The following is a 9,839-nucleotide window of genomic DNA, read 5'->3' on the forward strand; positions in this document are numbered from 1 at the left end:
TGACATAGAGAATTCTATATTTTCTTTTCTGTTTTCTTCTTTTTCATATGAGCAGGAACAAGGATAAGAACATTCTTGTTGAAGCTGATCCTGAACCTGAAAGGACTTTGAAGAGAAAGCTAAGGGAAGCCAAAGCACAACTCTCTTGAGAAAATCTGACAGAAATTTTTGAAAAAGAAGGAGACATGGCCGAAAATAATAACAATGCAAGGAAGATGCTTGGTGACTTTACTGCACCAAATTCCAATTTACATGGAAGAAGCATCTCAATCCCAGCCATTGGAGCAAACAATTTTGAGCTAAAGCCTCAATTAGTTTCTTTGATGCAACAGAACTGCAAGTTTCATGGACTTCCATCTGAAGATCCTTTTCAGTTCTTAACTGAATTCTTGCAAATCTGTGATACTGTTAAGACCAATAGGGTTGATCCCGAGGTCTACAGGCTTATGCTTTTCCCATTTGCTGTAAGAGACAGAGCTAGAGTATGGTTGGACTCTCAACCAAAAGATAGCCTGAACTCTTGGGATAAGCTGGTCACGGCTTTCTTGGCCAAGTTCTTTCCTCCTCAAAAGCTTAGCAAGCTTAGAGTGGATGTTCAAACCTTCAAACAGAAAGAAGGTGAATCCCTTTATGAAGCTTGGGAGAGATATAAGCAACTGACCAAAAAGTGTCCTTCTAACATGCTTTCAGAATGGACCATCCTGGATATATTCTATGATGGTCTGTCTGAGTTATCAAAGATGTCATTGGACCATTCTGTAGGTGGATCCATTCACCTAATGAAAACACCTGCAGAAGCTCAAGAACTCATTGACATGGTTACAAATAACCAGTTCATGTACACTTCTGAGAGGAATCCTGTAAGTAATGGGACGACTCAAAGGAAGGGAGTTCTTGAGATTGATGCTCTGAATGCCATATTGGCTCAGAATAAAATATTGACTCAGCAAGTCAATATGATTTCTCAGAGTCTGAATGGAATGCAAGCTGCATCCAACAGTACTCAAGAGGCATCTTCTGTAAAAGAAGCTTATGATCCTGAGAACCCTGCAATAGCAAAGGTGAATTACATGGGTGAACCCTATGGAAACACCTATAATCCCTCATGGAGAAATCATCCAAATTTCTCATGGAAGGATCAACAAAAGCCTCAACAAGGCTTTAATAATGGTAGAAGAAACAGGTTTAGCAACAGCAAACCTTTTCCATCATCCACTCAGCAACAGACAGAGAATTCTGAGCAGAATCCATCTAGCTTAGCAAATATAGTCTCTGATCTATCTAAGGCCACTCTAAGTTTCATGAACGAAACTAAGTCCTCCATTAGAAATTTGGAGGCACAAGTGGGACAGCTGAGTAAAAGAGTCACTGAAACTCCTCCTAGTACTCTCCGAAGCAATACAGAAGAGAATCCAAAAAGAGAGTGCAAGGCCATTACCTTACTTGGCGTGGCCGAACCCAAAATGGAGGAGGAGGACGTGAATCCTAGTGAGGAAGACCTCCTGGAACGTTCAGTGACCAATAAGGAGTTTCCCTTTGAGGACCCAAAGGAATCTGAGGCTCATTTAGAGACCATAGAGATTCCATTGAACCTCCTTTTACCATTCATGAGCTCTGATGACTATTCATCTTCTGAAGAAGATGAAGACATTGCTGAAGAGCAAGTTGCTCAATATTTAGGAGCAATCATAAATCTGAATGCCAAACTATTTGGTAATGAGACTTGGGAGAATGAACCTCCCTTGCTCATCAAGGAACTAAATTCCTTGGTTCAGCAAACTCTACCTCAAAAGAAACAGGATCCTGGTAAATTCCTAATTCCCTGTAACATAGGCACCATGACTTTTGAGAAGGCTTTGTGTGACCTGTGGTCAGGAATAAACTTAATGCCACTCTCTGTAATGGAGAAACTTGGGATCTTTGAGGTGCAATCTGCCTGAATCTCATTAGAGATGGCAGACAACTCAAGAAAAGAGGCTTATGGACTAGTAGAGGACGTGCTAGTAAAGGTTGAAGGCCTTTACATCCTTGCTGATTTCATAATCCTAGACACTGGGAAGGATGAGGATGAATCCATCATCCTTGGAAGACCCTTCCTAGCCACAGCAAAAGCTGTGATTGATGTGGACAGAGGAGAGTTGATCCTTCAACTGAATGAGGACAACCTTATGTTTAAAACTCAAGGATCTCCTTCTATAACCATGGAGAGAAAGCATGAAAAGCTTCTCTCACTGCAGAGTCAACCAAAGCCCCCACAGTCAAACTCTAAGTTTGGTGTTGAACCCCCACATTCAAACTCTAAGTTTAGTGTTGGGAGGTCCCAACAATGCTCTGAACATCTGTGAGGCTCCATGAGAGCTCACTGTCAAGCTATTGACATTAAAGAAGCACTTGTTGGGAGGCAACCCAATGTTATTTAATTATATCTATTTTATTTTATTGTTATTTTATGTTTTTTTTAGGTTGATGATCATGTGGAGTCACAAAAACTACTAAAAAATCAAAAACAGAATGAAAAATAGCTTTAAAAACAGCTCACCCTGGAGGAAGAGCTTACTGGCGTTTAAACGCCAGTAAGAAGCATCAAACTTGCATTTAACGCCAGAAAGAAGCATCAAGCTGGCGTTAAACGCCAGAAACAAGCACCAGACTGGCGTTTAACGCCAGAACAGAGCATGGAAGTGGCGTTAAACACCAAAAACAAGCAGCAAGCTGGCGTTTAACGCCAGACATGCACTATAAGGGCGTTTTTCACGCCTAATTGAAGCAGGGATGTTAAGTCCTTGACCCCACTGGATCTGTAGATCCCACAGGATCCTCTCAGGATCTGTGGATCCCACAGGATCCCCACCTACCACACCTCTTCTCCTCTCCTCCTCACACCTTTCCATAACACTCTTCCCCAAAATAACCTCCACCAATCACCTCCATTACTCCTCCAAAACCATCATACAACCCACTTACACCCACCCACTCAAATTCAAACCATCACTCCTTCCTTTTCACACATCATAACCACCTAAAACCCCCTTGGCCGAACCATTCGCACACCTCCATCTTCTTCTTCTTCTTCTTCTACTACTTTCTTTCTTCTTTTGCTCGAGGATGAGCAAACCTTCTAAGTTTGGTGTGGTAAAAGCGTTGCTTTTTGTTTTTCCATAACCATTAATGGCATCTAAGACCAGAGAAACCTTAAGAAAGAGGAAAGGGAAGTCATGGGAGATGGAAAGATTCATCTCACGAGCCCATCACTAAGAAAAGGATGGAGCAAGCAAGAGAGCCCACTCATGGGCCTCAACAAGAGCATGAGGAAATTCCTCACCGTGGAATCCCTAAGATGCCTCAGGGGATGTACTTTCCTCCACAAAACTATTGGGAGCAAATCAACACCTCCCTAGGAGAATTAAGTTCCAACATGGGACAACTAAGGGTGGAGCACCAAGAGCACTCCATCATCCTCCATGAAATTAGAGAAGATCAAAGAGCTATGAGGGAGGAGCAAAGACAAGGAAGAGACATAGAGGAGCTCAAGAGCACCATTGGTTCTTCAAGAAGAGGAAGACGCCACCCTCACTAAGGTGGACCCGTTCCTTAATTTCCTTGTTCTTATTTTCCTGTTTTTCGTTTACTATGCTTTATGTTTTATTTATGTTTATGTCTTTACTATATGATCATTAGTGTCTAAGTGTCTATGCCTTAAAGTTATGAATGTCCTATGAATCCATCACCTCTCTTAAATGAAAAATGTTTTAATTACAAAAGAACAAGAAGTACATGGTTTCGAATTCATCCTTGAAATTAGTTTAATTATTTTGATGTGGTGACAATACTTTTTGTTTTCTGAATGAATGCTTGAACAATACATATGTCTTCTGATATTGTTGTTTATGAATGTTAAATATGTTGGCTCTTGAAGAATAAGCAAAAAGGAGAAAAGTTATTTGATGATCTGAAAAATCATAAAAATGATTCTTGAAGCAAGAAAAAGCAGTGAATACAAAAGCTTGCGAAAAAAAAGAGAAAAGAAAAATGGCAAAAAAAAAAAAAGAGAGAGAAAAAGAAAAAGCAAGCAGAAAAAGCCAAAAGCTCTTTAAACCAAAAGGCAAGAGCAAAAAGCCAATAGCCCTTAAAACCAAAAGGCAAGGGTAATAAAAGGATCCAAGGCTTTGAGCATCAGTGGATAGGAGGGTCTAAAGGAATAAAATCCTGGCCTAAGCGGCTAAACCAAGCTGTCCCTAACCATGTGCTTGTGGCGTGAAGGTGTCAAGTGAAAACTTGAGACTGAGCGGTTAAAGTCGAGGTCCAAAGCAAAAGAAGAGTGTGCTTAAGAACCCTAGACACCTATAATTGGGGACTTTAGCAAAGCTGAGTCACAATCTGAAAAGGTTCACCCAGTTATGTGTCTGTGGCATTTATGTATCCGGTGGTAATACTGGAAAACAAAGTGCTTAGGGCCACGGCCAAGACTCATAAAGTAGCTGTGTTGAAGAATCAACATACTGAACTAAGAGAATCAATAACACTATCTGAATTCTAAGTTCCTATAGATGCCAATCATTCTGAACTTCAAGGGATAAAGTGAGAGGCCAAAACTATTCAAGAGGCAAAAAGCTAATAGTCCCGCTCATCTGATTGGAGCTAAGTTTCATTGATATTTTGGAATTTATAGTATATTCTCTTCTTTTTATCCTATTTGATTTCAGTTGCTTGGGGACAAGCAACAATTTAAGTTTGGTGTTGTGATGTGTGGATAATTTATACGTTTTTTGGCATTGTTTTTACATAGTTTTTAGTATGATTTAGTTAGTTTTTAGTATATTTTTATTAGTTTTTAAATAAAATTTGAATTTCTAGATTTTACTATGAGTTTGTGTGTTTTTCTCTGATTTCAGGTATTTTCTGGCTGAAATTGAGGGACTTGAGCAAAAATCAGATTCAGAGGTTGAAAAAGGACTGCAGATGCTGTTGGATTCTGACCTCCCTGCAATCAAAGTGGATTTTCTGAAGCTACCGAACTTCAAATGGCGCGCTCTCAATTGCGTTGGAAAGTAGACATCCAGGGCTTTCCAGCAATATATAATAGTCCATACTTTGCCCGCGTTTAGATGATGAAACCTGGCGTTCAATGCCAGCTCCCTGCCCTATTCTGGAGTCAAACGCCAGAAACAGGTTGCAAAGTGGAGTTAAACGCCTGAAACAGGTTACAAACTGGCGTTTACCTCCAAGAAAGACCTCTCCACGTGAAAGATTCAATTCTCAGCCCAAGCACACACCAAGTAGGCCCTAGAAGTGGATTTCTGCATCATTTACTTATCTCTGTAACCCTAGTAACTAGTTTAGCATAAATAGGACTTTTTACTATTGTATTCAGGGATCTTTGGGACGTTTAGTTCTAAGATCATGGAGGCTGGCCTCTCGGCCATTCCTAGACCTTGTTCTTATGTATTTTCAACGGTAGAGTTTCTACACACCATAGATTAAGGTGTAGTGCTCTGCTGTTCCTCGAGTATTAATGCAAAGTACTATTGTTTTTCTATTCAATTCAAACTTATTCCTATTCTAAGATATTCATTCACACCCAAGAACATGATGAATGTGATGATTATGTGACGCTCATCACCATTCTCACTTATGAACACGTGCCTGACAACCACTTCCGTTCTACATGAAGATGAGATAGAATGAGTATCTCTTAGATATCTAATACATGGGACCGAGTCCGAGATATTAGAGTCTTCGTGGTATAAGTTAGAACCCATGGACGGCCATTCCTGAGATCCAGAAAGTCTAAACCTTGTCTGTGGTATTCCGAGTAGGATCCGGGAAGGGATGGCTGTGATGAGCTTCAAACTCGCGAGTGCTGGGCGTAGTGACAGACGCAAAAGGATAGTAAATCCTATTCCAGTATGATCGAGAACCGACAGATGATTAGCCATGCAGTGACAGCGCATTGGATCATTTTCACAGAGAGGACGGGATGTAACCATTGACAACGGTGATGCCCAACATACAGCTTGCCATGGAAAGGAGTAGGAATGATTGGATGAAGACAGCAGGAAAGCAGAGGTTCAGGAGGAACGAAAGCATCTCTATACACTTATTTGAAATTCTCACCAATGAATTACATAAGTATCTCTATCCTAGTTTATATTTTAATTATGTTTTAATTATCAATTCTCTATAACCATTTGAATCCGTCTGACTGAGATTTACAAGGTGACCATAGCTTGCTTCAAGCCGACAATCTCCGTGGGATCGACCCTTACTCACGTAAGGTTTATTACTTGGACGACCCAGTGCACTTGCTGGTTAGTTGTGCGAAGTTGTAACAAAGTGTGATTCATGTTTGAGAGCACCAAGTCTTTGGCGCCATTGTTGATGATCATAATTTCGTGCACCATACAATAACCAATAATATAACACCATTGCAAATTCCTGGCAACGGCGCCATTTTGACGAACGGACTTTTGTGTGGTTTAGAATCACAAATAAATTCTCGTTGCAAGTATAGTTTCTAAACCAACAAACAATCCTTTCATGCAAAAATTTGGTTGTCACAAGTAACAAACCCCTAAATTTATAAACCGAAGTATTGAACCTCGGGTCGTTCTCCCTAGGAATTGCAACAAAGTGTCTTGTTATTGGTTATGAGACATTTTGGGGTTTTTGGGATAAGAGGCATGAAAAGTAAATAGAAATAAAAATAAACTAACAACTAGAAAGGTCTTGGCAAGGAATGAGAATTAGAAGTCCTATCCTAGTTATCCTCCTCAATTGTGACCACAATTATCCATTGCTACCACTTATTTAACCTCTAACCATGGAGGAAAGTCAACTGGATGAATTTGATTCCACAAGTTCTAGCCAACTCTCAAGGAGAAAGACTAGCTTTAGTGGTATCCAAATCAATTAGCAACTTCTAATTATCAATCAACACATGAATTAGATAACTCAGGCGTCACTAATTACTCTACCAAAGCCAAGAACACTAAAATCTACACTAAAATCCAACCAAGCATTTTATCAAACACTTGGAAGGCATAAAAGGAAAACATAGTAAATTGCAAGGAATGTAAATCTACACTACTCAATTGCAAGGAATTAAACAACAACAAAATCAAATCAACAATAAAGGAACATGAATCATAAATTACATTGAATTGAAAATAGAAGAACAAAAATGTATCAACATAAAAGTAGAGAATTACATGAATCAAATGCAAAACTAGAAAGAGGAGATATAGAAGAAGAAGAATTGCCAAAGGAAAAGTAAATCAAGCATGAATTAAACCTAGATCTAAGATGGAAATATCCTAAGAACCCTAATTCTAGAGAGAAGAAGGAGCTTCTCTCTCTAGAAACTAAACTACATGATGCTAAGCTACCAAACAATTGCTTCCCCTTTGCCCAAGCTTGAATTCTGCATGAAATAGCATTATAAATGAGTTGGGTTGGGCCCAAAGTGCTTCAGAAATCGCTGGGGGCGATTTCACTTTAGTGGGCCACGAGCAGCATCGGCGCGCACGCGTACATGGCGTGTGCGCATCCCTGAACACGAAGAAACATATGGAAATTTTTTATGTCATTTTGAAGCCCTGGATGTTAGCTTTCCAACGCAACAGAAACCGCCTCATTTGGACCTCTGTAGCTCAAGTTATGGTCGATTGAGTGCGAAGAGGTCAGGCTTGACAACTTTATGGTTCCTTCATTTCTTCATGAGTTCTCCCACTTTGCATGCTTTTCTCCTCACTTCTTCCATCAAATACTTGCCTTATGAACTTGAAATCACTCAACAAATACATCAAGGCATCGAATGGAATTAAAGTGAATTGAATTTAGCTGTTTTAAGGTCTAAAAAGCATGTTTTCACATTTAAGCACAAATCAAGGGAGAATTGCAAAACCATGCTATTTCATTGAATAAATGTGGGAAATGTGACAAAGTTCCCAAATTAAGCACAAGATAAACCACAAAATTGGGATTTATCATGGAGGGACAATGCTCATGGGAACAACCACAATCAAAGATGGAACCAAGGAAACTCATCTTCTCATTACCACAACAATAACCACCAAGCCAACCAAAACCACCAAAATCAATCATACTAAGCACCTCACCAAAACCAAAACAACAACCATAGATACCAAATACCTCACCGAAGACAACAATCCAACCAATCTTCTTCCTCTTCCACCGACTAAGGTGATGACTCTAACCGTGCACTCTACCAAGAGCAAGAGAGACTTAAGGTTATGGTAAAGGAAAATGAGGAGAACACTAGGAATCTTAATGCATAATTTGGTGACATGAGTGTTCAATTGTCCAACATCACCAAAATGCTTTCAAGGATGTCCCTACCGTCTTCCAACAATACTAACACCAACCAAGCGTCAAGCTCTTCTAACCTTCCACCCTAACCCCTTTCAAACCCAAAGGGCGGTCTCAATGCCATTACTCTACAGTCGGGGACTACATAGGAGGAGATACGTCCTAGGGCCATGGAAGACATCCATGAGGAGGAAGTGGTTGTTGAAGTTCCACATAAGGGAGATAAGGAAGACACAAAGCAAGAGGAAGACGAAGTGAGCCTTAAGGAGCCCAAGAGGAAGGCCATAATGGATGAAGCCATTGTCATTCCATTCCCTTCCATGGTAAAGAAGGCCAAGAAAATTCCAGAGTTTGATCTAGACATGCTTCAAGTATTCAAGAAGGTTGAGGTAACCATTCCACTTTTTGATGCCATTCAATAAATTCCGAAGTATGCTAAGTTTTTAAAGGACTTCTGCACATACAAAGATAGGATTGGTGAGTTGGAAACATTGTCATTGGGTATTTCCATTTCTTCATTGATGAAGCCTATTCCAGAAAAGTGTAGTGACAACAGACCATGTTTAGTATGTTGTTAGATTGGTGAAGTTGCCTTTTATGATTGCATGTATGATTTGGGGGCTTGTGTGAGTATCATGCCACTCTCTATATTTGCAAGGTTGAATTTAGCTCCATTAAAAAGGTCAGCCGCCAAATTTGCCTTAGCCGACTTGAGTGTGATCACCATAGTGGGGATAGTGGAAGATTTGCTTGTGACAATCAAGGACTTAGTGTTTCCGGTTGATTTCTATATCCTTGAAATGCCTCCGACTGATAATGGAAGTTCCTCCTCTGTTTTGCTTGGAAGACCTTTCTTGAAGACCTCTAAATTTAAATTTCATGCCTTCACCGGCACATACTCTTTTGAGATAGGTGACAAGACCATCAAGTTTAACTTGGAAGAGGCCATGAGACATCCACCCGAAGAGTACTCCGTCCTCCGTTGTGATGTGATTGATGAGGTAGTAGCGGAGATACAAAGAGAAGATTGCAACAGGTTGTGCTATCCTGTTATTGAAGGGAAGGATAAACATGAGGATAAATAAGAGAAAACCGATGAGGATGAGCTTCATGATCTTGGTGAAAAAGGATCTCAACTTGAAGAGAAAACCGAATTGAAGCCTCTACCTTCTCACTTGAAATATGCATTCCTTGAGGACAACCAAAGGTTTTCGGTAATCATTGCTAGTAAGCTCTCTAGCCAAAAAGCTCCTAGAGGTCCTAAGGAAGCACAAGAAAGCAATCGGTTGGAGCTTGGCTGACATTGTGGGGATTGACCCCGTATGTGTATGCATCGCATCTTCCTTCAAGAGGGTGCTCGGCGAGTTAGACAACACCAAAGAAGACTTAATCCTACCATTCTTGATGTGGTGAAAAAGGAAGTCACAAGGTTGCTTGATGCAGGTATTATTTACCCGATTTCCGATAGTGAGTGGGTGACCCGGTTCAAGTTGTTCCAAAGAAATCAGGAA

At 40.2% G+C, this 9,839-nt stretch overlaps 1 non-coding gene across 1 annotated transcript; it reads right to left on the reverse strand.

Annotated features, from left to right (window-relative positions):
• Positions 1–578: 578 nt before the first annotated feature.
• On the reverse strand, positions 579–686 carry LOC112760716 (small nucleolar RNA R71). The gene has a single exon (XR_003181144.1). It is a non-coding gene; the product is annotated as a small nucleolar RNA R71 (small nucleolar RNA).
• Positions 687–9,839: the final 9,153 nt, after the last annotated feature.

Source organism: Arachis hypogaea, chromosome 16 (assembly GCF_003086295.3).
Source record: "Arachis hypogaea cultivar Tifrunner chromosome 16, arahy.Tifrunner.gnm2.J5K5, whole genome shotgun sequence".
In the NCBI taxonomy this organism is placed as follows: Eukaryota; Viridiplantae; Streptophyta; class Magnoliopsida; order Fabales; family Fabaceae; genus Arachis; species Arachis hypogaea.